This window comes from Protopterus annectens, chromosome 6.part0 (assembly GCF_019279795.1).
Source record: "Protopterus annectens isolate FY-2018-M chromosome 6.part0, PAN1.0, whole genome shotgun sequence".
NCBI classification, from domain to species: Eukaryota; Metazoa; Chordata; order Ceratodontiformes; family Protopteridae; genus Protopterus; species Protopterus annectens.
This window is the reverse complement of record NC_056737.1, coordinates 876,246,203-876,273,166: the sequence shown is the minus strand read 5'-3', so window position 1 is coordinate 876,273,166 and position 26,964 is coordinate 876,246,203. Positions and strand designations below refer to the sequence as shown.

At 46.2% G+C, this 26,964-nt stretch overlaps 1 protein-coding gene across 5 annotated transcripts in view; it reads left to right on the top strand.

The window, feature by feature from the left end:
* PPP2R5C (protein phosphatase 2 regulatory subunit B'gamma) overlaps window positions 1–26,964 on the top strand; it is a 2,766,797-nt gene that overhangs the window by 1,989,925 nt on the left and 749,908 nt on the right. The window lies entirely within an intron of this gene.

Below are 26,964 nucleotides of genomic sequence, written 5' to 3'. Positions count from 1 at the left end.
CTGCCACTACATCAACACAACCACAGTGACTTAACCCTAAATCCGCCTACCAGGGAACAAATAGCAGCTCCTCTAGGCGGAAAGTTAACCTTATTTTCAAAGAACTGGCACTATATAACAAAAGACAAGTGGATTTTACAAACCATAGATCAAGGTTACCGGTTCCACTTCCACACTTTACCAGTCAAAAGAGGAATGCCAAATCTACCTCCAAATCAAAAAACAGAGGCTCTACAACAGATAATGCAGTTAGCAAACATGAGAGCTGTGGAAAGAGTGCCAACAGCAGAGCAAGGAAAGGGGTTCTACTCCAGACTATTCCTAGTTCCAAGAAAGGAAAAAGTTGGAGACCAATTCTCGACCTGTCCACCTTAAATACATACATCATTGTCCCAAAATTCAAAATGCTGACCCTACAGCAACTTCTTCCCATGCTGGGCAAGGAGTGTTGGCTGGTAACTCTAGATCTCAAGGAGGCATACCTGCACGTCCCCATTCGACCAATCTGCAGAAGATACCTCAGATTTCTTGCAGGATCAGAGCACTATCAATTCTCAGCATTGCCCTTTGGCTTATCTACTGCGCCCAGTGTATTCACAAAATGCCTGGCATCAGTAATCGCCCATTGCAGACTACAGGGAATTCAAATTTACCCATACCTGGACGACTGCCTGCTACAAGGGGACAACAAAAGCAAGCTGACAACAGATTTACAAAGGGTCATTTACTTGCTACAAGCACTGGGATACACAGTCAATTTACAAAAGTCAAGGCTGATGCCATCCCAAACAAGGGCATTCTTGGGCGCGGAATTGGACACAGTAAAACAAATGGCATTCCTAACTACAGAAAAACAAAAAGAACTCCCTCTTTACTTCTTGGCACTAACAAAACTGAACAAGTTAACAGCAAGAAAAGTACTGCAGGCTTTGGGCTTCATGGCATCATGCATAATCTTGGTCCCACTTGCCAGACTACATATGAGAAAACTACAGTGGTACCTAAAGAATTTATGGTCCCAACACAGACACAGCCTAGAAACAGAAATCCCACTAATTCCATGCTTAAAACAGAAGTTCCTATGGTGGGCTCAGGCATGCCAGTCAAACCCAGGGCTACCCTTTCGCAGATGTCAAGCAAGCCAGACCATCACAACAGATGCTTCAGACCTAGGATGTGGGGCCCACATGCTGGACAAATGCGTGCAAGGATTGTGGACACAGGATCAACTTCACCTGCACATCAACCTAAAAGAAATGCTGGCAGTAAAACTGGCAATCCAAAAGTTCAGACCATTTCTCAAAGAGGGCCAGTTGATGATAAGGACAGACAACACCACAGTCATGTGGTACATCAACAAACAGGGAGGCACTCATTCATACCCCTATGCAGAATGACTTTGGAGCTGTGGACCCTGGCACTCAGCTACAACATCCAGTTACAGGCAATATTTGTACCGGGAAAAGAAAATACTCTAGCAGACATATTAAGCAGAACCACATTGGATGCCCACGAATGGAAGCTGCACCCGGACATCTTCAAGACCATCTCAAAGAAATGGGGAATGCCTCAGATAGATCTATTCGCATCACCTCTCAATCACCAGCTCAAAAAATTCTGCACAAGGACATTCCACCCACTAGCATGGAAAGTGGATTCGCTCTCCTTCAGCTGGAAAGGCCTAACAGCATATGCATTCCCACCTCTTCCCTTGATACACAAAGTATTACTAAAAATCAAGGAAGAACGTCCAAGGATAATCCTGATAGCTCCAAACTGGCCAAGACAACACTGGTACCCACTGCTGAGGAGCATGTCTCGAACAATATGTGGCCAATACCCTGATGCCTTTGATGTTAACTCAGAACAACTACAGCACCATACATCCAAACCTAAAACGTTGCAACTGACTGCATGGAACATCACATAGCAGCAGCTAATCCAGAACTTTCCCAAAGAGTTAAAGACATTATTCTTGAAGCACGCAGACCTTCAACAAGAAGGAACTATGCTGGAAAATGGAAAAAGTTTGTCATTTGGAGTACTGAAAGAGGAAAAGATGTGTCAAACATAGATATGCCTAACATTCTGGAGTATCTGGCCGAACTTCTTCATTCAGGCCTGTCCTACTCCTCCATCAAGATACATGCATCAGCTATTTCAGCAGAATACAGCTTTGATCCACCTGTTTTTTCGCACCCTTTGCTCAGGCAGTTCCTCAGAGGAATCAAGAATGTAAAACCTCCAAGGAAACCACCATTACCAGCTTGGGACTTAAACTTTGTGCTAGAAAAGTTGACACTATCACCCTTTGAACCAGCAGCAACAGCAGACCTACAACACCTGTCATGGAAAACTGCTTTCCTACTGGCAATTACTTCAGCAAGGAGGGTTTCAGAACTACAGGCCTTAATGGCAGTGCAACCCTTCCTAATCTTCCACCAAGATAGAGTGTCCATGAGGACTAATCCTACATTTATGCCTAAGGTGGTATCCAGAGTGTCCTTAAACCAGGCAATCCACCTACCTACCTTCTTTCCCAACCCACAAAACAGAGGGAAAGAATACTGCATACCTTGGATGTACATAGACAGCTACGCTACTACTTGGACAGAACAAAAAGTAGCAGAAAGACTGACCAACTTTTGTAGCCTATGCAACAGGAAGAGAAGGAAAAGCTATTTCCAAACAGACAATCTCCAAATGGATAGGAAATTGCATACGATTCTGTTACTCCTTCCATGGAAAACCAATTCCACAGAACATAAGACCTCATTCTACAAGGGCAACAGCCACTACCACAGCCTTCTTACGAGGAGTGGCAACCAAAGACATTATTGAGGCGGCTACTTGGACCTCCGTGCATACATTTGCCAAGCATTATAATTTGCCTCTATATTCCAGATCCCGAGCAGGGTTTGCCACTGCTGTACTGCAAGGGATCCTAAACACACCATAATCTAGTTTTATCCTCCTCCCTAGTTGGCTATGGTATTCTACCCAGTTGTTATGACTGCAGATGCATCCATGAAGGACATAGTACAGTTTTGTACCTACCATAAATGTAGATGTCCGAACTGGATAGCATCTGCAGTCAGGATTACCCTCCCTCCTTCCCTCTGTGGTACTCCTAGGGTGTTTACCCTCCTAATAGCTAGCTAGTGGGGGAGTCTTTATGGTGTATTTGTTTGTATATATGTACATACATGCTTATTTGTGTTTACCTCTATCTTTTTGGAAACATTGGCATCTATCCAAATTTTAGCCTCCAAGAGGGCTACTGGCATCTGGGGCAAGAAACACTGAGGAAAATGGCGTCGGCTGGTGCCTTTATACCCGAAGACCAACAGAGATGACGTCGGGTGAAGTGCGACATCAGCCGAAGCCGGACCCGGACTTTGGAATCCGGCCGACTGAAGGGCTGCCTGACGACAGGACAACCCAGTTGTTATGACTGCAGATGCTATCCAGTTCGGACATCTACATTTATGGTAGGTACAAAACTGTACTTTTTGTACCTACCATAAATATAGATGTTCAGGTGTTCGCCCTGCTGCAGTCCAGGTTACCCTCCCTCCATCCCCTCTGATCTAGCTGAACCCTTTCTATGCCTTTATATCTGATACAACCTTTGTGGTGTATTTGCTTATAGCTGTAGGTATGCTTTGTTTGTTCTTCACATTTCTTATTGGTACTATGTAGTGACCTCCTATTGGGGGGGCACCTGACATCTGGGGCAAGAAAAACTGAAGAAAATGGCGTTGGATGCCTCTTATATACCCCTGGCGCACTGACGTCAGGGAAGAAGCGACAGCAACTGACGTCGGACCAAGACTTTGGAACTCAAGCCGACTGCGGGACCGCCTGACGACAGGATAACCCATGTGATGACTGCAGCAGGGTGAACACTCGAACATCTACATTTATGGTAGGTACCAAACTGTACTTTCTCCATTTTAAGGCGTGCCTTAAGCGAGTGCATTTTGAGATTTATACTTCTAGCTCTGAGCAACATGACCCTCAGGTTGCATTTGTTTTTAACTGTTACGGTGGTAATTTGGTCTTTGGAACACCGCCTAATTAAGGCACTATAGGGGTGGCAAGAGCCTTGAACAGTATCCTTCAAAAAAAGGAAGCCTGTATGGTGGTCCCCTGCCATAAATAAACTCTAAAACAGGAGGAGGAAACTGATGCGGAATAAGGTGAAGTCCCAAGACTGGAAAAACTCCTTTATCTGCCTCAACAAAAAGTTGAGATCCCTCATCAAATCCTCTAAAGCTAGGTATGAAAACAGAATTGCAGCAGATAGTAAAGATATAACCACAAGGCCTTCTGTAGTTATGTAAAGAATCCCCACGGCAATACCCATATGTGCTCTAAGATACTGCACAATGGCACCTCCTATACTGAGCCAATAGATGTTGCCAGTATACTGGCTGACAGATTCAGTACTAACTTTACCCCTCTCTCCCCCACCAAAGGACCAATAACAATACCAGTAGATTGCCAGGAACCCAGTATTACTGCTGCACAGGTTAAAACAACACTGTCCAAGGCCAAGAATACAGCTGCTATGGGACCTGACAATATCCCTGGTTGTGTTCTACATGAACTACAGAGTGAACTGGCACCTCACCTGTGTTCAGTCACAGCCTCACCTCAGGTTTTGTCCCTGCCGAATGGTGCACTGCTAAAGTCATCCCTCTCCACAAAGGAGGAGCGACTACAAACCCTGGGAGCTATTGCCTCATTAGACTGACGAGTCTGATATGCAAAGCTATGGAATGCATCATCATGGACTTAATAAACAAGGATATAGGGAATCTACAAACTCTGGATCCCACACAATTTGGTTTTGTGAAGGGTAGATTATGCCTACTCAACTTGGTCGACGATTTTGAGTCAGTCACCACAGCTGTGGATGAAGGCAAGGTGGTTCATACAGCCTACCTTGATCTGGTCAAGGCTTTTGATACCATTCCCCACTCAGGAATCATAGAAAAACTCACTAAGCTTGGCATCAACCCCTATATCACTAGGTGGGCTGCAAACTGGCTCACAGAACCCACAGTTTGAAAGTAGCTGACCCCAAGTCAGACTGCCAATTAGTCACGAGTGTAGTCCCAAAAGGTTTGGTCCTGGGTCCTCTCCTGTTTGGTATCTACTTCTCTGAAGTCCAGGCCAACACGAAGGGACTCTGGCTGACAAAGTTCACAGACATTTGCAAGTTCGGAGCTATTAACTCCTCAAGTGATGTTGACATCCTACAGAATGGCCTTTCTGTGACAGAACCATGGCCTTAAGCTCAATGCCAAATAATGTGTCGTCATCACCTTTGGGAAAGACACGGTTCCCATGGATTACCACATCGGTGGTATTACACTGAACACCGAAGGCATTATACGAGATCTGGGAACACAGGTTGACAGCAACCTCTCTTTTGATCACCATATTGCCACTGTGATCAGATAGTCCTTCTATGTGGCACATCTCATTACTAAGGGTTTTGCATTCAGGAAGAAAGAGGTCATTGTCTCCCTCTATTCTTCCCTCATTAGACCAATCATCGAGTGCAATGCCCCATTTGGCATGTACCTCACTAGACACCTGCAACAACTGGAGAGGCCACAAAAATACCTCACAAAGGGGATCCTAGGCCTTAAACACTTGTCCTATATGGGCAGACTCAGAAAACTCCAACTATTCTCTGCCTCATATCGCCTACTTAGAGGCGATCTCTGCTTGACTTACAAAGCCATGTCTGACCCAGCTCTGTTAGAAATGCTACATGTAAAGAAATTCCAATCCCTCCACACCATACGGTCCAGAGACCTCAACCTCATTACCACAATTACCAGAACATGCTGGAGGGACAGGTTCATAACCCAGAGACTGTCCATGCTATGGAACAGACTTCCCATACATGTCAGGCAGAGCACCTCGCTGACCCTCTTCAAGAGAAATCTTGATGAGTGGATGGGAAAAAGTAAATTCACCCCGGGGATAACTCCAGTGGCTCTACTCGACAGAGGCACTGGGAACTAAGGTCATGTGGCACTATGCTAGGGTAATCTTATGGCTAGGCTTGTAAGGGCCCCAGGGCCATTAGCCTAGTACACACCTATGAACCTATAATGCTCCCTTTCTGCAAGGATTAGTCCTCTCATTGGCTGGGGAAGTCAGGCCTGTCTTTTGGTGACTGTTCTCCAGGATTCAGACTTTAAATCTTTGCTGTATTGTGTTCTTCTGCTCCTTCTACCCTGATCTCTTGCTTGCATACCTTTCAACTTTTTAGTGCAAGAAATCTGAACAGAGCCCAACAAAATGGGGGGGGACAAAGGCCCAAAAATAAGGATACATTTTAAATATTGCTCTTATACACTTAGAAAGTTGCTAGTATAACAGGGTTTGGTTTAACGTACATTTTCTGAAGGATTTTAGTCTGAAATTCAAATATATGTCATTATTTAGTGATTTCAGTCCTCAGATCATCCCATTGATTTGCCAGTGAACCACAAATGTTATGAGGAACAGACCAAAAATGTAAGCCAAAAATCTAGACAGTTGAGATGTATGCTTGCTTGGTGTTCAGCAGAACCATAGGGAGGGCCTTTGATGTAAATAGATACCTTCTTAGTACATTGGGAGGCCCTTCTGATGGGTCAGGAATTCCATCCAGTCTACCCTCTGTGAGTTGGGCAAGGGTTTTTACTAGTAAATTGCTTATTGGTAGGGGGATATGCCATGTCTTCTTTGGCATTTCTTTAATCAAATTTAGGGGCTTACTGATGGCTGAAGGGCAAACCAGTAAGCCCAGGGGACGAGCACACTTTTTTGTAGCTGACACGTTACAACATAATGCACATTGTCATGGTCGCATGGCTGTTGCAGCAGACAGTAATGTTACAAAACATGCTTCATTCTGATTGGTGGAAAGAATGACCTCCTACCACTAAGACCCATGTTGAAGTGTTGTCTTGCAGGTCAACTGAAAAGGTAAGAACATAACAGATGATGTTATGTGATCCTATCTCGCCTACATTCTGACTGATGGGTTCGGAGCCGATCCTCGGCACGCTTATGCCAAAGAACGAAGTCTCTTATTGGCTGAGCTTACTATATCCCAGGATGCACCACTACCAGTCCCTCAGATCTCGTTTGCCACTAACAAGCAAAGACGTGGTCTCGAGCTTGGCTGAGCTAAGAAGTGTTTTTTTCACTTACTTTCCTGTCAGGGATTTCCTAAAATTTCAACAAAAAGCTGTTTTAACGGCTATCTTGTGTTTCTGTGTATGAGTGGATATTTTTTGTAAAAGTTTTGTGTGGTGATTGCGTTTTTTCTGACTAGAGGTCCCCTTTGAGCTGAAGGGCCTTCCCCTGTCAGTCAGTTGTCATTCAAGTCCCGTTTTATTTTAGGGTTCTTGAATCCTTTTAGTTATTTTTCTATTGTGTCAGTCTTTGGTTTAAAAAAAAAAAATTTTTTTCTGTGATAGTTAGTGTGTTTTGTTTTGCTGTTCACTAGATTGGTTGCCATCATGTCACAGGCTCCTAGGCCTTCAGGTTTTAAGAAGTGCACTAAGTGCAGTTTCAAAATGTCAATAACAGATGACCATTCTCTCTGTGTGTACTGTTTGGGCCAAACATTTGCAGGAGTCCTGTAGCGTGTGCCACGCGTTTTCCTCGAGGGTCCTCCAAGAGAGGAAAAATAAACTTCTTTTAAAAGGCCTTATTAAACCCTCATTTGAAGAGGCATTAGCTTCCTCTCCTTCTCCTGCAAAGAAGAAAGGGCGTCGGCTCCGACCAGCCCGTCGGAACCGACCGCCAAAAGACATAGGCAGGCTTCTCCTTCGGCTCCACGGACTTGGAGCCGAGGCGAACGTCTGCCTCGATGCCTCCAGCCTCGACTCCTCTGGGTTGGAGCCGACGGCTGGGGCCTCGAGAGGCGGGTCACCTTCATCGGCTCCACTGATCTTGGAGCCGATGAAGATTGTCCGCTCAGACACTTCCTCCTCGGCGCCGAAGCCCTCTTCGGCACCGATGGAAATTGGTTTGGACACTCCTTCGGCGCCGATAATTATCGAGTCGATTCGGAGCCGGTCCCCTAGTCCCTTGGAGCCGTTGGAGAGGCCTACTCGGACCCGTTCGGTCTCTTCCAGGTCATCAAGGATGTCAGATTCGGACATAGACAGGGTACTCCAAAGGCTTTTCCAGTCCCCAGTCTTTCAGAAATTTGTTTCGGCTCCGACCCAATTGGCTTCGGAGCCGATAGCCCATTCCATTGCCATTCCTCCTCCGACCGCTTCGGCTCCGTCGGAGCAGGTGCTGGTGGAGCCAGTGGAGATCCTAGGGTCGGCTCCGACCCTTACTCCAACCCCAGCCTTCGGGTCGGAGTTTAGCACACGGACTTCTTCGGCCGGGCCCGGGGGTGACGTTTCGGGACCAATGCAGTCGGTTCCAAGCCTCCCTCTCGGTGCTTCGGCCGCGGGACTTCCGTCTGCTATCATGCCTCCGGAGACTGGACCCTCCCAGGATTCTGGGGGTCCGGCCTTCAGAACTATGAGGAGTGCCTTGGCCAAATCTTCTTTGGCCATCTCTATGGCTTTACCGGCACCTTCCCTGGGCATGGAGACTGGGTTTTTGGCAGTTCCCCTGTCTCTAGGCAGCGGAGCCCCGGGGCCTGAGGTTACCCCCACTGGGGGTTCCCCTCCTCCTGAGGGTCTTTCGGAGTTGTCTTCGGAGGAGCCCCCAAGGAAGAGATCGTGCAAGAGGAAGCACGTAGACTCCCCCGATGAGTCTCTTACATCGGACACTGATCTTGATGATGCGGAAGGGTCCCCAAAGTCGTCCTCGGATGATGTTTCATTTGCAGACATTCTAGAGATCCTCAAGAAAACGAGGCGGCTGGAATTCCAAACCCTCCGCTGATGAGTCGGTGTTCCTCAAGGCCTTCGGGGCTCAGCCCTCCGCCTCCTGGGTGTCTCCGCCCTTCGACGAGCTCCTGGATTTGGTTTGTCGGAGGGCGTGGGAACATCCAGATACTGTGGAACCAGTGCCTTCTCGCCCTAACAAATTTTTGTCTGCCCCACCCGAGAAGGAGTTCTTAACGAAAGGCGTGGCTGTAGATGCCATGGTGGTGGCATCTGCTACCCAGCAGGACGTGGCAGAGGCTTCAACGTCCGTCCATCCTCCTAATAAGGAGTCTAGGAGCATGGACGATGGGAAGCGCACCCTGAGTTCAGCGGCCTTTACTCTGAGGTCCCTGAATTATTTGGCACATTTCACCAGACTACAGAGGGATCTGGTCAAGGAGCTCTCAGACTCCCTCTCAGGTAACCTACCTGAGCAGCTATCCCAGTCGGTTAGCTCTCAGTTGGCTATCCTTACCTCGATTTCTAACTCGTCCATGAGGCTCATTTCATATGCAGCCGAAGGCGGGCAGAGCGGCAGGCACAGGCGTGGCTCTACGAAGACAAGCCTGGCTCCGTTTGTGTCATTTCGGAGGCCTTCAAGTCTTCCTTTGCCGACGCTCCTTTGATGGGTCCTCTTTGTTTGGACCCAAGGTAAAGACACTCTTACCGCTGTGAGCAGGAGGGAAAGACTTTATCTGCCGTGGAGCATGATTTTCCACTCCCTTTCGGCCTTATCCCAAGGCTAAAGAGGAGGGAAGATGTGGTTCATAAATCACAGAAATTCTTTCCTCAACAGCAGGAAGATTCCCTTCCAGAGGCAGAGGAGGGGAAATTTTTCTGGGAGACGCCCGTCCCAGAGGCGGCAGAGGCCCCGCAACACTGGAGACCGCGAGTCCTTTCGTGGCTCTTCAGCCTCCCACACTCCATGAGGGATTGCCCGGCTGTGCTGCTCGAGCCAGTCGGGTGCCGTTCAAGCACCTAAAAGCCTGGGAGTCTATTACTCAGGACAACTGGGTGCTTCAGATTATTGCCGGAGGTTACACCATTCCCTTCACACGCCCACCCCCACCCCCCAAAAAAATCCCCGCCCCCCCACCCACTCAAAGAGAAATTGCACTCGTAGAAGCTTCAAAGCTGCTAGAAAAGGAGTCATCCAACCGGTCCCCACAGACCAGATCGGATCCGGAAATTACTCAAGGTTCTTTTTAGTGCCAAAAAAGACAGGGGACCTGAGACCCATTTTGGATCTCAGCAAACTAAACCAGTCCGTCATGAAGTCCAAATTCCGAATGGTCACTTTACAATCCATTCTCCCATTGTTGGAGAAAGATGTTTGGATGTGCTCCATAGATCTCAAGGACGCCTATTATCACATACCGATACATCAGGCGTCCAGGAGGTATCTGCACTTCAGCCTGGGAGACAGTCATTTCCAATTTTGTGCACTGCTCTTTGGTCTCACCACAGCCCCCAGGGTGTTCACCAAGTGTTTGGCAATAGTGACTGCTCACCTGAGGAGTCTCGGATTCCAAGTGTTTCCCTATCTGGACGACTGGCTCCTGACTGCCACCACCAGGCATCTACTACTAGAGAACCTACAAGCCACCATCTCCTGGGTGCTTCCTGGGAATTACATTCAACTGGTCAAAGTCTGTCTTGCTGCCTTCTCAGCGCATAAGATTCATAGGAGCAGAGATAGACTCAAAATTAATGCAAATCTTCCTTCCTACCGAAAGGATACAAACATTACAAGATCAAGTCCGAGCCCTGCTTCTAAGATCCAAAGCCCCAGCCAGGATGGTCCTGCAACTTTTAGGTTCAATGTCTGCCACGGTTCTCCTAGTTCCTCTGGCAAGGTTGCACATGAGGATTCTCCAGTGGCTATTATCGACACAATGGTCTTTTCATGATCTCCCCCTCAATCATCACATACTGATTACAGAAACGTGCAAACGGGACCTCCGCTGGAGGCTTCTGCCATCCAATCTGAATCAGGGAAGACCCTTTGTTATATCCCCTCCGGTGGCCACCTTGACAACGGATGCCTCCCAGACGGGTTGGGGGGGGGGCATTGTCTGGGCAGGTCAGTTCAAGGTTCTTGGCTTCCAGCGAAACATTTCTCCATATCAATGTGTTGGAAATGAGGGCTGTACTTCTGTCCCTACAAGCCCTCCACAAGTTTCTCCCTCAAGGCATTATCGCCATCCACACAGACAACATGTGGGTGGTCTGGTATCTAAACAAACAGGGAGGGACCAGATCTTATCCCCTTTGCAGAGAGGCCATGAGGGTGTGGGAATGGGCAGTGGCTACCAAGTGCTTCCTGGTAGCGACCCACATTCCAGGAAAATCCAATGTATTAGCAGACAGACTGAGCAGGACTATTCTCTCTCCTCACGAGTGGTCTCTGAACGAAACAGTAGCAGCTCAGATTTTCAAAAGGTGGGGGACTCAGTGCTGCGACCTGTTTGCAACACCACGAAACACGAAGTGCAAAAGGTTCTTTTCCTTGACCCCGCGTCAAGGGGAGACAGCTACGGATGCTCTAGTCCAACCTTCGCCAACCAGACTGCTTTATGCTTTCCCTCCGATTCCACTCCTACCCAAAGTCATCCAGAAAGCTTCCCAATTTGGGTCCACAATGATTCTAATTGCCCCGTACTGGCCTCGTCAGGTATGGTTCCCCTACCTACAGAAATATACCCTGGACGGTCCTTGGTTCTTGGATCTAATTCCGGACCTTCTGGTTCATCAGTCGGGACAACAGCACCAGTCCCTTCACACTTTGAAATTAACAGCTTGGCTCCTCCTCTTCCGACTTTAGTCAGAAATCACACCTTGGACCCGGAAGTTATTCACATTTTATCTTCAGCCCACAAACCCACCACTAAGAAATTGTATCACAGTAAGTGGAAGAGGTTTGCTATCTGGGCTCAACTCAGAGGCTTAGACCCTATTACTGCCCCGATACCAGAGGTCTTAAAATTTTTAACATCCTTGTTTAATCAAGGATCTTCAGTCTCTACTATTAAAGTCCAACTAGCAGCTATCTCCAAATTTCACGATTCCATAGACCCACCGTTGATGAGCAGCAGATTATGTAAAACTTTCATGAAAGGTGCGGTGCTTTTAAGACCCCCAGTTTTCCATCCTGCGCCTCCGTGGGATCTTGATTTGGTACTTCGTGCCTTAACATCTTCCCCCTTTGAACCGGCTGCTACATGTGATTTGAAATATCTGTCTTGGAAAACTGCCTTCTTAATTGCAATTACCTCTGCAAGAAGAGTTTCAGAACTTCAAGCCCTATCTATCAAACCACCGTACTTGATTTTTCACAAGGATAGAGTATCACTTAGGCCTAATCCATCTTTTGTCCCAAAAGTTTGTTCCAATCTCAGTCTCCAACAGTCTTTGGAGCTACCAGTTTTCTTTCCAAAATTTTCAAACAAAGCGGAATACACCTTCCATACATTGGATGTTCATAGGCAATTGCTTCTATCTAGATAGGACTCAACAAATTCGAAAAACAGATCAATTGTTTGTGTCCTTTTCAGATAATAAACTGGGTAAAACCATCACTAAAGCTACTATTGCCAAATGGATCAGAGATTGCATAACTCAGGCTTATTCCTCTTCAAATAAACAACTTACAACTTCTGTCAAAGCTCACTCTACTAGAGCTATGGCTACCTCTATTGCATTCCATTCCAAGCTCGCTATTTCTGAGATTTGTGCTGCGGCTACTTGGTCCAACCCGCACACTTTCATTTCCCACTATAAATTGGATGTGGCATCTAAAGGGCGAGCATCATTTGGTTCCACGGTACTCAGGAGTGTTTTCCAGTGAGCCATCCAGGATTTAGGTGCTAGGGACGCTGTCCCATCAGTCAGAATGTAGGCGAGATAGGATCACATAACATCTTTTAGTTATGTACTCACCATAACTTCAGATGTTTGGGATCCATCTCGCCTACATTCCTAATACCCACCCTCCTTCCCCCTGCCTTGGAGATCAGAAGAGATTGAACGGTTTGAGTTCTACTGTTTTATCTTGTATCATCTGTCAATGTTATATAAGCAGTGCATGCGTGTGTGCATGTATGCGGACAAACTAGATCTGGGGGGACTGGTAGTGGTGCATCCTGGGATATAGTAAGCTCAGCCAATAAGAGACTTCGTTCTTTGGCATAAGCGTGCTGAGTCGGAGCCGAGGATCGGCTCCGAACCCATCAGTCAGAATGTAGGCGAGATGGATCCCAAACATCTGAAGTTATGGTGAGTACATAACTAAAAGTTCTTCAGGTTTCACTGTTGCTATCATTAAATTTGGGTTATCTGCTTGCAGGTAGCCCTCAGCCAGCCTGATTATCAAAGTCTTGGATCCTGCGTCAGTTGCTGTCTCTTCTTCCATGACGTCATGCAGCCGACGCCATTACATCAGTCTTTCTTGCTGAGCGGTGCCCGAAGCAGAAGCAGTTCACAAGTGCCGGTCGGCCAACTCCTGAAATTTTCGTTTTCGAGTTTCAGAACCGAAGTCTTCAAAAAAGCTAAGTACCCCATTGGGGATCCTTTTTCTTGCTCTAAACCGATGTCATTAAAAGTTAACAATTGTAGTACTTGTGGAAAGCAAATACCTCATAAAGATTTTCATTCGTGCTGCATTCTTTGCTTAGACCTAGACCACAACGTCCCTCGCTGTCAGTTTTGTGCCTTATTCAATCCTCGAACTATTCGTCGTCTGTTCATTTTTGCATCAAACTATTTCGGTACTCTGTTTAATTATTCAGAAATGGCTTCGGTAAGCCATCCGACTACCGACATTCCGAAAAAACGTAAAGATAAAGACAGAGACAGACCACATAGGTCCAAAGCTGCCGATGTTTCCGTTAAGCTAGTCGCCAGTTCACCGGTACTCAGGAGGCACTTTCGCAGCCCCTGATACCCACTACTTCAGATCCGCAGGCCTCTACTGAGACCCATTCGGAGTCCGGTATGCCACGAGATGCTTCTTCAACTGTGGAACCTGCGAATGTCTCTACCTTGGATGGGTCCAGAGCTGCTGTGCAGGCACCAGCTTCTGAGGGTGTATTCAGGCCTACTGACTTGCATATCAAACCGACGCCATCTTCTTCTTCAAGACCTAAAACTCGATCCACGCCTAGAAAACCGACATCCAAACCGCATGGTCAGGCTCATATGCCTAAAAAACAAATTATAAGAATGGATGAAGGTCTTATTACTCTAATTAGGGTAAGCCAGCCTTCTCCCTCTGAGACCTAGAACTGATTTTCCTTCTGATCAGGATTCTGAAATTTCTTTTTCTTCTGATGAACAGGATTTGCCCTTATCTACCTATGAGGATTCTGATGCAGAGGACTCCATACCGTCTGCTTCTCCTCCAAAAGATTTCTCTTTTGGTGAAACTTTGCACACTCTTAGGGAGCATTTCCACTGAGAAAGCCAGGATTACTCTGACTCCACAAAGAGGCTTAGGGATTTCTTACTCCTACCTCAACACAGGCCTTTAGCTGTCCCTCCTGTACTGGACATTGTAGATGTTGCCATCTTGGAATCTAGCCTGGCCCTAGACACTTTACCTCCGGCTCCCAGGAAACCTGACAGGTGTTACAGAGTACCTGACTCTCAAGTTCCTCTTTAAGAATCCTACTGCAGTCCCAGAGACCATTTCACAGGGACCCCAAAGGCATTAAGGCTACTACTGCCAAAAACCCTACCCCCTCTGATAGAGATTCCAGGGCCCTGCACAGATGGGGTAAGAAGGTATACACTTCTGCTACTTTGGCCATTAGGACCTTAAACTGCCAGTTTCATATGTTAAAAGTATCAGCAGCATATTATTGGATTACTTAAACAGAAAATTATGTTGATTCCTGACTGTGCTGAAAATAAAGAATTACAGAATTTAATGCATTCTGCTGAAGAAGTTGGTAAACATACTTTGCACTGTGGTTTTGACTCCTTAGAGGCATCTTGCAGGGCTGCTGTCACTGGGTCTGTTCTTAGAAGGCATGATTGGCTTAAGGAGCAAACTTTGCCAGATCATGTTAAACCTAAATTACTGGATGCTCCCTTAAACCAAGACCGCCTGTTTGGCAACAAAGTAGAAGTTGTTCTTAAAAAGATGGAGGAAAAAGCTAAATCTATGCAAACTGTTAAAGATTTCCTGCAAGTACAGCTTCCCAGATTTAATAGGCATTGGCCTTCTAAGAATTGGTCCTTTCCTGTCTCTTCCAAGCCTTCTCAGTCTAAACCCAGGAACAGCAGACCACCTAGGCTACAGTCTCAAGGTACTCCTCGGCTTAAGCATTGGGGGGCTCCCACTTCCAAAGCTGGAAGTAGTAAGACACCCCCCTATGGTAAACTGTCACAATGACTTAACCTTAAACCTTCTAAGCCATGCTCAACTGACTGCTCCTTTGGGGGAAAGATCGCCTTGCATGCAAAAAACTGGGAACTCATTACCCAAGATGAATGGGTTTTAAATATAGTTTCCCCAAGGATACAGATTCCATTTCCACACTTTACCAACACCAAACTGTTGGCCAGACCTACCCCCCAAATCAATGGGCAGAGGTTCAACAGTAGGTTCTCTCTCTTGTAAGTGTCAGCGCTATTCAACCTGTCCCAGCAGAGGAATGGAGACAAGGTTTTTACTCTAGACTTTTTATGGTACCCAGAAAAGACAACTACCTGTCCTATCCTGGACCTGTCTATTCTAAACACCTTTTTGGTAATCCCAAAATTCATAAAGCTAACTCTTCATCAGCTGCTTCCCATTCTAGGCAAAAATGCCTGGTTGGCAACATTGGACTTAAAGGAAGCTTACCTGCACATCCCAATAAGGGAATCTTGCAGAAAATACCTACGCTTCAGAGCAGGCTACATGCACTATCCAGATGTCCTTCAAGGATGCATCTGCAGTCCTAACAAATGGGTTGTCCTGGCCTCAGGCAGCCCTTCGGTCGGCCGGATTCCAAAGTCTGGGTCTGGCCTCGGCTGATGTCGCACTTCACCCGACGTCATAGCTGCAGTTCAGCGGGTATAAAGGCATCAGCCGATGCCATTTTCCTCAGTCTTTCTTGCCGCGTGGCGCCCGAAGCAGAAGCTGTTCGCAAGTGCCGGTCGGTCAGAACCAGAGATTGCTACTACCGAAGACTTCTAAAAAGCTAAGTACCCCGTTGGGGACTCTTTCTTGCCTCAGCCGATGTCAGAAAAAGTGAATAACTGTTTAACTTGTGGGAAACAAATACCTCATAAAGATTTCCACTCTTACTGCCTACCTTGTTTAGGCCCAGACCACGACGTAGCAGCCTGTCTAGCCTGTGCTTCTTTCAACCGACGGACACTTAGACGTCGGTCGGAATTTGCTGAGGAGTTTTTCGCCCGCTTTTGCTTACAACATGCCGCGGAAACTCCGACTTCACAATTAGCTAAAAGCGCAAGGAAAAGGACCGACACTGCGGTCCGGTTTCGGCGAAACCGCGGTTAAGTCAACATGAGTGTCTCGGTTTCGGCTGAAACCGAGCCCTCGGTTCTTCCTTCGGCCGAAAGCTTGCCTCCCACCGAGGCCTCATCCAGCATGGCTGAATCTGCTACTGAAATTCCACCTGCTCTTACAGGTTCACAGGATTTTTCTGATACTATCCCTTTAGATATATCCACTCCTGCACGTGGAGCTGCTAGACCCCCTGCATCCATGTCGATTAAGGCTTTCGCCAGGACTGAAGCAGCAAAATCAACCAAGACTGTGCCTATTAAGACCCCCCTCTCACAGGCCTAGCTCTAGTACTCAAATGCTTAGTCTAGCAGAGGATCTCATTTCTTTGATCAGTGGATCCCAACCTCACCCTGACAGGTCCTCTCACCCACCTCCAGAGAAGAGGCCTAGAGCAGAACCCCCTGAGCCAGTTTCTTCAGATTACTCTTCTGATGATTCAGAAAATACAAACCCTCCAGAAGGCCCTTATTCTCCTTATGAGGACTCTGATGCAGAAGACTCCATTCCTTCTGCCTCTCCGCCTGAGGAATTTTCTTTTGGGGAAACCTTGCATGCTATGAGGGAACAATTTCAATGGCAGGGCCAGGATTTTTCAGACTCTAGGAAAAGGCTTAGGACCTTTTGCATTTGCCACAGCATAGGCCTTTAGCCATTCCTCCAGTACTTACTGTTGTGGATTATGCATTTAATGATGCTTGTACTGCCCCTGATTCACTTCCTCCGGCCCCTGCTAAGCCCGACAGGTACTACAGGGTTCGGACACACATTATCATTTGTATAAGGCTCCTTTTGCAGATCCTGAAACTATTTCACAGGGACCCAAGGCTGTAGCAGCTACCTCTGCCAAAACCCCTCCCTCTGAAAGGAATCTAGGGCCTTAGAGAGATGGGGTAAAAAAGTTTATACTTCTGCTACTCTTTCGGCTAGGGCCTTAAACTGTCAATTCCACATGATTCAGTATCAGGAATTTATGTTAGACCAGTTAACTAAAAAACTGTCCTCGCCTGAACCATTAGACAAAAAGTCTCTTCAGGAAATGGTACATAACATACAGCAGGTCAGTAATCATTCCTTAAAATGCGGCTATGATGCACTGGAGGCTTCCTTTAGATCAGCTATGACTGGTACAGTGATCAGAAGGCATGCATGGTTAAAAGAGCAGTTCTTACCAGACCATGTAAAATTAAAGCTCCTAGATGCTCCCATGGATAAGCATAATTTGTTTGGCTCACCTGCACAGCAGGTGCTGAAGAAGGTGGAAGAGAAAGCAAAATCTGTCCAGACAGTCAAGGATTTCTTACAGGTCCAGCCTCCAAGGTTTAGTAGGAACTGGCCTTCCAAGAATTGGTCCTTTCCAGACACCACCAGAGCACAGAGAGGCAGGAATAGGCGCCCAAGAGGCAGGGGTCAATCCAGAGGTGCCTACAGGGGACGTCAGTGGCAGCCTAACAACCAGCGAAGTACTGCCACAGATCCAGCCACTACCACTTCCACAGGACAATCACAGTGACTTGGCTCTGAGACAACCTGCCAGGGAACAACTAGATGCACCCTTAGGCAGAAAGCTAGCCTTATTTTCAGTAAACTGGCATTACATCACAGGAGACAAATGGATTTTACAGACAATAGACAAAGGTTACGGGTTTCAATTCCATACTCTACCAAGGAAGAGAGGAATGCCAAACCTACCTCCAAATCAAAAGACAAAAGCTCTAGAACAAATAGACAACTTAATAAGGATGAGAGCTATAGAAAAGGTACCGTCTATGGAACAAGGGCAAGGATTTTACTCCAGACTTTTCCTGGTGCCAAGAAAAGAAAACCAATGGAGACCTATTCTAGACCTGTCCGCTCTGAACACATATCTCATTGTTCCAAAATCCAAGATGCTGACCCTACAGCAGCTTCTTCCCATGCTGGGCAAGGAGTCTTGGCTGGTAACTCTAGATCTCAAGGAGGCATACCTGCACGTCCCCATACGACCAAATTGCAGAAGATACCTCAGATTTCTTGCAGGATCAGAGCATTATCAATTCTCAGCATTGCCCTTTGGCTTATCTACTGCGCCCAGAGTATTCACGAAATGCCTGGCATCAGTAATTGCTCATTGCAGGCTCCAGGGAATTCAAATTTACCCTTACCTGGACGACTGCCTGTTACAAGCGGACAACAAAAACAAATTAGCAAAAGATTTGAAAAAGGTCATTCATCTGCTACAAGCCCTGGGATACACAGTCAATATAAAAAAGTCAAGGCTGATACCATCCCAGAGGATAACTTTCTTGGGTGCAGAACTGGACACATAATCAAATGGCATCCCTCACAGCAGAAAAGCAGAAGCACCTTCCTCTCTATTTCATGGCATTAACAACGCCGAACCTGCTAACAGCAAGGAAAGTCCTGCAAGCCCTGGGTTACATGGCATCCTGCATAATATTGATTCCACATGCCAGACTACATATGAGGAAGTTGCAATGGTACCTAAGGAATTCATGGTCTCAGCACAAGCACAGCCTAGAAACCCAAATTCCAATAATTCCATGCCTGAAGCAAGAATTCCAATGGTGGGCTCAGGCCTGTCAATTGAACAAAGGACTGCCCTTCCACAGCCCTCAACCAAGCCAGACTATCACCACGGATGCCTCAGACCTCGGTTGGGGGGCACACATGCTGGACAAGTGCATACAAGGCTTATGGACTCAAGACCAGCTGAACCTACACATAAATCAAAAGGAGATGCTGGCAGTAAAACTGGCAATTCAGACATTCAGACCATTTCTTCAACAGGGTCAATTGCTGATAAGGACGGACAACACCACAGTTATGTGGTACATCAACAAACAGGGAGGCACACATTCATACCCTCTATGCCGGATGGCAATGGACCTCTGGAATGTGGCCCTGAGCTTCAACATTCAGCTCCAGGCAATATTTGTACCAGGAAAAGAAAATATACTAGCAGACATCCTAAGCAGAACTACCACGGATGCCCACGAATGGATGCTGCATCCAGACATCTTCAAATCCATTACAAGGAAATGGGGACTACCAGAAATAGACTTATTCGCATCCCCACATAACCACCAATTGAAAAAATTCTGCACAAGGACATACCACCCTCTGGCTTGGAAGGTGGACTCCCTATCTTTCAGTTGGGAAAACCTGACAGCATATGCATTCCCACCTCTTCCTTTGATGCTCAAGGTGCTATTGAAGATCAAAGAAGACCCAAGGATCATCCTGATAGCTCCAGACTGGCCGAGGCAGCATTGGTACCCATTACTGAGGAGTATGTCTCGGGAACAAATATGGCCTCTGCCCCTAGTTCCCTTACTGCTAACACAGAACAACTTCAAAACCCTGCATCCAAACTTGAAAACGTTGCAGCTAGCTGCCTGGAACATTGCATAAGACAAAATAACCCAGATTTATCTCAAAGGGTTAAAGACATTATCTTGGAGGCTCGCAGACCCTCAACAAGGAAAACTTATTCAGCAAAATGGAAAAGATATCTCATTTGGAGTGCAGCTAAAGGAGAAGATGTGTCACTGGTAAACATGGCTAACATCCTGGAATACTTGGCAGAACTTTTCCACAATGGCCTGTCCTATTCTTCCATTAAGATTCATGCATCAGCTATTTCAGCAGAATACAACATGGACCCTCCAGTCTTCTCTCATCCTCTACTCAGGCAGTTTCTGAGAGGAATTAAAAATGTAAAGCCACCAAGGAAGCCACCATTGCCGCATGGGACTTGAACTTTGTGCTGGAAAAGTTGACACTCCCTCCTTTTGAACCAGCAGCAACAGCAGAATTACAGTACTTATCATGGAAAACTGCTTTCCTGCTTGCAATCACTTCAGCAAGAAGGGTTTCTGAATTACAGGCATTGATGGCAGTACAGCCCTTCCTTATCTTCCATCAAGATAGAGTGTCCATGAGAACTAATCCTACTTTTATGCCAAAGGTGGTCTCCAGGGTATCTCTAAACCAAGCTATCCACCTACCTACATTCTTCCCCAACCCACAGAACAGGGAGAAAGATTATTACATACCTTGGATGTACATAGGCAATTGCGCTACTACCTGGACAGAACCAAGAGCAATAGAAAAACTGACCAGCTACTGGTAGCATATGCAACAGGAATGGAAGGAAAAGCAATTTCAAAACAGACAATCTCAAAGTGGATAGGAAATTGCATTAGATTTTGTTACTCTTACCATGGAAAGACAACTCCAGAAAACATCAGACCTCACTCCACAAGGGCTACAGCCACTACTACAGCTTTTTTACGAGGAGTGGCTACCAAAGACATTTTAGAGGCTGCTACTTGGAGCTCCGTGCATACATTTGCCAAGCATTATAATCTACCCTTATACTCCAGATCCCGAGCAGGTTTTGCCACTGCTGTTTTGCAAGGGATCTTAATTACACCATAATCTAATTATTACCTCCTCCCCCAGTTTGGCTATGTTATTCTACCTATTTGTTAGGACTGCAGATGCATCCTTGAAGGACATAGTACAGTTTTGTACCTACCATAAATGTAGATGTCCGAGAGGTATGCATCTGCAGTCAGGATTACCCACCCTCCTTCCCCTCTGTGGTACTCCTAGGGTATTTGCCCATCTTGTAGCTAGCTGGGGGAATCTATTATGGTGTATTTGTTTGTATATATGTATATACTTGTTTATTTCTATTTGCTCTCTATTGTTTGGAAACATTTGCATTTATCCAAATTTAGCCTTCCTAGAGGGCTCCTGGCATCTGGGGCAAGAAACACTGAGGAAAATGGCGTCGGCTGATGCCTTTATACCCGCTGAACTGCAGCTATGACGTCGGGTGAAGTGCGACATCAGCCGAGGCCAGACCCAGACTTTGGAATCCGGCCGACCGAAGGGCTGCCTGAGGCCAGGACAACCCATTTGTTAGGACTGCAGATGCATACCTCTCGGACATCTACATTTATGGTAGGTACAAAACTGTACTTTCTCTGCACTGCCCTTTGGCTTATCTACTGCACCCAGGATATTCACAAAGTGCCTAGCTCTAGTCATTGCATTCTGCAGGCAAAGAAATATTCAAATATACCCATACCTGGACGATTATCTAATTCAGGCAGATAGCCAGGACATATTATTAAATCATCTGGCATTTGTAAAGAAACTGCTAACCTCACTGGGGTACACAATAAATGAAAAGAAATCTCATCTAGTACCCTGCCAACAAATTGTATTCCTGGGAGCAAGCTTGAACACACCTTCCCAGATGGCCTACCTCACGCCAGAGAAGTTTGACAGCCTACTTCAAACTACTGCCGACAAAGACCCAGCTTATCTGCAAGGAAAATACTGCAAGCCCTGGAGTTCATGGCTTCTTGCATCCTACTAATTCCATGTGCAAGACTGAATATGAGGAAACTTCAGTGGTATCTAAAAAGCCTATGGTGTCAGCATTCTCTGGACCTGGAATCAATGATTCCTATCATTCCTTGTATAAAGACAGAGATGTTCTTCGTGTTTCATTGTTGCAGTCATCACATTTGGGTTATCTGCTTGCAGTATTCCTCAGTCGGCCTGATTATCAAAGTCTTGGGTCCTGCGTCAGTTGCTGTCTCATCTTCCATGACGTCAGGTAGTCAGGGGTATAAAGCATGCAGCCTTCGCCATTACATCAGTCTTTCTTGCTGTGTGGTGCCCGAAGCAGAACCAGTTTGCAAGTGCCGGTCGGCCAACTCCTGAAATTTTCGTTTGATTTTCTGAACCGAAGTCTTTAACTAAAGCTAAGTACCCTGATGGGAAAACTTTTTCTTGCTCTAAACCGATATCAGTAAAAGTCAATAATTGTATTTCTTGTGGAAAACAAATACCTCACAAAGATTTTCATTTGTACTGTATTCCTTGCCTAGGCTCTGACCACGATGTTACCTCGCTGTCGGTTTTGTGCCTTATTTAAGCAACAAACTATTCGTCGTCGGTATATTTACGATTCTAAATATTTTGGTAATCAGTTCAATTATCCAGAAATGTCTTCAGTAAGCCATCAATTATCCAGATATGTCTTCAGTAAGCCATCCATCTACCGACATTCCGGAAAAACGCAAAGATAAAGACAGACAGGCCGCCTAGGTCCAAAACTGCCGACGATGCTTCTCCTAAGCCAGTTCGCCGGTACTCATCGAGGCACTTTCGCAGCCCTTGATACCCCCATTACTTCAGATTCGCAGGCCTCTACCGTGACCCATTCGGAGTCCAGTATGCCGCGAGATGTCTCAGCTGTGGAACCTGCAGATGTCTCTACCTTGGTTGGGTCCAGAGCCATTGTGCAGGCACTGGCGTTTGAGGGTGTATTCAGGCCTACTGACTTGCGTATTAAACCAACGCCATCTTCTTCTTCAAGGCCTAAAACTTGAACCATGCCTAGAAAACCGCCGCCCAGACCGCATGGTCAGGCCTCTATACCTAAAAAACAAATGATAAGAATGGCTGAAGACCTTTTTACTTTAATCAGGGGAAGACAACCTTCTCCCTCTTAGACCTAGGACTGAATTTGCTTACGATACTTCTGACCAGGATTCTGAAATTTCTGTTTCCTCTGATGACCAGGATTTACCCTTATCTATCTATGAGGATTCTGACGCAGAGGACTCTATTCCCTCTGCTCCCCCCAGAGGATTTCTCTTTTGGTGAAACCCTGCATACTCTTAGGGAGCACTTTTGCTGGGAAAGCCAGGATTACTCTGATTCTAAAAAGAGGCTTAGGGATTTCTTACTCCTGCCCCAGCACAGGCCTTTAGCTGTCTCTCCTGTATTAGACATTGTTGATGATGCCTTTTCAAAATCTAGCTTGGCCCCTGACACTCTACCTCTTGCTCCCAGAAAACTTGATAGATATTACAGGGTTCCTGACTCTCACAAGTTCCTTTTTAAAAATCTTACTGCGGATCCTGAGACCATTTCACAGGGATCCAAGGGCATTAAGGCTACTCCTGCCAAAAATCCTACCCCCTCTGATAGAGACTCCAGGGCGCTGGATAGATGGGGTAAGAAAGTATACACTTCTGCAACTTTGGCCATTAAACTGCCAGTTATATATGTTAAAGTATCAGCAGAATATTATTGGATTGCTTAGAGAAAATTATGTTGATTCCTGACTGTGCTGAAAATAAGGATTTGCAGGATTTAATGCATTCTGCTGAACAGGTTGGAAAGCATACTTTGCAATGTGGTTTTGATTCACTAGAGGCATCTTGCAGGGCTGCTGTCACTGTGTCTGTACTTAGAAGGCATGCTTGGCTTAAGGAGCAATCTTTGCCAGATCATGTTAAAGCTAAATTGCTGGGATGCTCCCTTAAATCAGGACTGCCTGTTGCAACAAAGCAGAAGAAGTTCTTAAAAAGATGGAGGAAAAAGCTAAATCTATGCAAACTGTTAAAGATGTCCTACAAGTACAGCCTCCAAGATTTAGTAGGCATTGGCCCTCTAAGAATTGGTCTTTTCCTGCTTATTCCAGGCCTTCTCAGTCCAAACCCAGAACCAGCAGAACACCCAGGCTGCAGTCCCAGGGTACGCCCAGGACTAAACAGTGGGGGGCTCCCACTTTCAAATCAGGGAGTAGTAAGACTCCCCCATATGGTAAACCATCTCAGTGACTTGGCTTTAAAACTTCCAAGCACTTCTCAACTGACTGCTCCTTTAGGGGGAAAGATTGCTCTGCAGGCAAAAAACTGGGAACTCATTACCCAGGACAAATGGGTTTTAAGTATAGTTTCCCAAGGATACAGATTTCACTTCCATACGTTACCAACCCCAAACAGGTGGCCAGATCTACCCCCAAATCAGCTCAAAAGCAAGTACTCTCTCTCTCAAGCATAAAGGCTATTCAAACTGTACCAGAAGAGGAAAAGGGACAAGGTTTCTACTCAAGACTTCCTGGTACCGAGAAAAGACAACTCATGGCATCCTATCTCGGACCTTTCTATCTCCTTTTTGATGATTCCAAAATTCAAGATGCTAACTTTTCACCAGTTACTTCCTATGCTAGACAAAGATGCCTGGTTGGCAACACTGGATTTAAAGGAAGCCTACCCTGCACATCCCAATCAAGGAATCTTGCAGAAGATACCTACGCTTCAAAGCAGGCTACATGCACTATCAGTTCTCTGCACTGCCCTTTGTCTTATCTATTGCGCCCATGGTATTCACAAAGTGCCTAGCTCCAGTCATTGCATTTTGCAGGCAAAGAAATATTCAAATATACCCATACCTGGACGATTGTCTAATTCAGGCAGAAAGCCTAGACATAATTTTGAATCATCTGGTATTTGTACAAAAGGTGCTAACTTGTCTGGGGGTACAGCATAAACGAAAAGAAATCACATCTGGTACCCTGTCAACAAATTATATTCCTGGGAGCAAGCTTGAGCACAACTTCCCAGATGGCTTTCCTTAGGCCATAGAAACAGATTCATTTGACAACTTACTTCAAATTAATGGCCACAAAAACCCTGCTATCTACAAGGCAAATACTGCAGGCCTTGGTGTTCATGGCCTCCTGCATTCTACTAATTCCATATGCAAGACTGCGTATAAGGAAACTACAATGGTATCTAAGCTTAGTGTCAACATTCTCATGCTCTAGAAGCAAAGATTCCTATCATACCTTGCCTACGGTTAGAGTTCCTTTGGTGGGCAGAGGCCTGCCACCAAAACAAGGGGCTACCATTCACTCTACCCACTGCCACCCAAACCCTAACAACAGACGCATCAGACTGTGCATGGGGGGCTCATCTGGCAGGGAAGTGCATTCAGGGCAAATGGAACCCAAGTCAAATGCACCTGCATATCAATCAAAAAGAAATGTTAGCTGTACAGAATGCTCTGACAGCTTTAAAGGACCACATTCTTCCAGGACAATTAATGGTAAAGACGGACAACACCACTGTTATGTGGTTCATAAACAAGCAGGGGGGGTACCCATTCTTACCCCCTCTGCAGACTAGCCATGGCTCTGTGGAACACAGCCTTGAGCTACCAAGTGCATCTACAGGCTCAGTTCCTGCCAGGAAAACTAAATACACTGGCAGACGAACTAAGCAGAAATCTCATGGACCCACACGAGTGGAAACTGGAACCAAAGACTTTCAACATGTTGACAAACGGGGGAGCCCAGATATAGACATGTTTGCCTCCCCCCAGAACTACCAATTGGACAAATTCTGCACAACGTCTCCCCACAAACAAGCTTGGAAATTGGATGCTCTGTCCTTCAGCTGGAAAAATCTATCAGCTTATGCCTTTCCTCCTCTGCCTCTCCTCTCCAAAGTACTACTAAAGATCAAACAGGGCAAACCAAGGACGATACTGATTGCACCAGACTGGCCACGCCAACATTGGTACCCCCTCTTGGGCAGTTTGTCACTGCTGTCTCCATGGCACCCGCTTGAGACCCCTACCCTGCTGTCACAGCAGGAGAGCCAGATTCTGCACCCTCAGCTTCAAACCCTGAACCTGGCAGCCTGGCTAATTACCTAATATCTCTGTTACCATCCCTCAGTAAACAAGTGTTGGATGTCATTTTGAAGGTAAGGAGGCCTAGTACTAGAAAATCTTATGCTGAAAAATGGAAAAGATTCTGTGTCTGGAACCAAATTCAAGGGATGGGCAGAGCAGCGCCTAGTTTATCTCAGATTCTTCAATACTTAACTGAGATGCTTCAGAAGGGCCTTTCTTTTTCCTCCATCAAAATTCACGCCTCAGCCATTTCAGCTCATTACAACACAGAACCACCCCTGTTCTCTCATCCACTGCTCAAGCAGTTCCTCAGAGGAGCGAAAAACTTAAGACCACTCCAGCCTGGGACCTTAACTTTGTATTGGAAAAACTCACTCTACCTCCTTTTGAGCCAGCTGCAAGTGCAGAGTTAAAATTCCTTTCTTGGAAAACAGCCTTCCTCTTAGCAATTACTTCAGCAAGAAGGGTATCTGAGTTACAGGCCCTTATGGCAGTGAAGCCTTTCATCATCTTTCATGTGGACAGGGTGTCCCTCAGGACCAATCCCTCCTTCATGCCCAAGGTGGTATCCAGTGTGGCTCTTAATCAGTCCATTCATTTGCCAACCTTTTCTAATCCACAGAACAAAGGGGAACTGATACTGCACTCTTTAGATGTGCACAGACAACTTAGATTTCACTTGGACAGGACTCAACCTCAAAGGAAATTTGAACAACTGCTGGTGGCATTTGCTTCAGGGGCAGAGGGGAAGGCTATTTCAAAGCAAACAATTTCTAAATGGATAGGTCATTGCATTCATTTCTGCTATAAGCACCATGGAAAACCTCTTCCACAGGGGATTAGACCCCAATTAACCAGGGCTGCTTCTACCTCTACAGCCTTTCTCAGAGGGGTCCCTACCAGGGACATCCTAGAAGCTGCTACCTGGAGTTCTGTACATACTTTCACCAAGCATTAATGTTTACCAGTTTTCTCTAAATCCAGAGCTGGCTTTGCCACTGCAGTCTTGCAGGGCCCTATAGC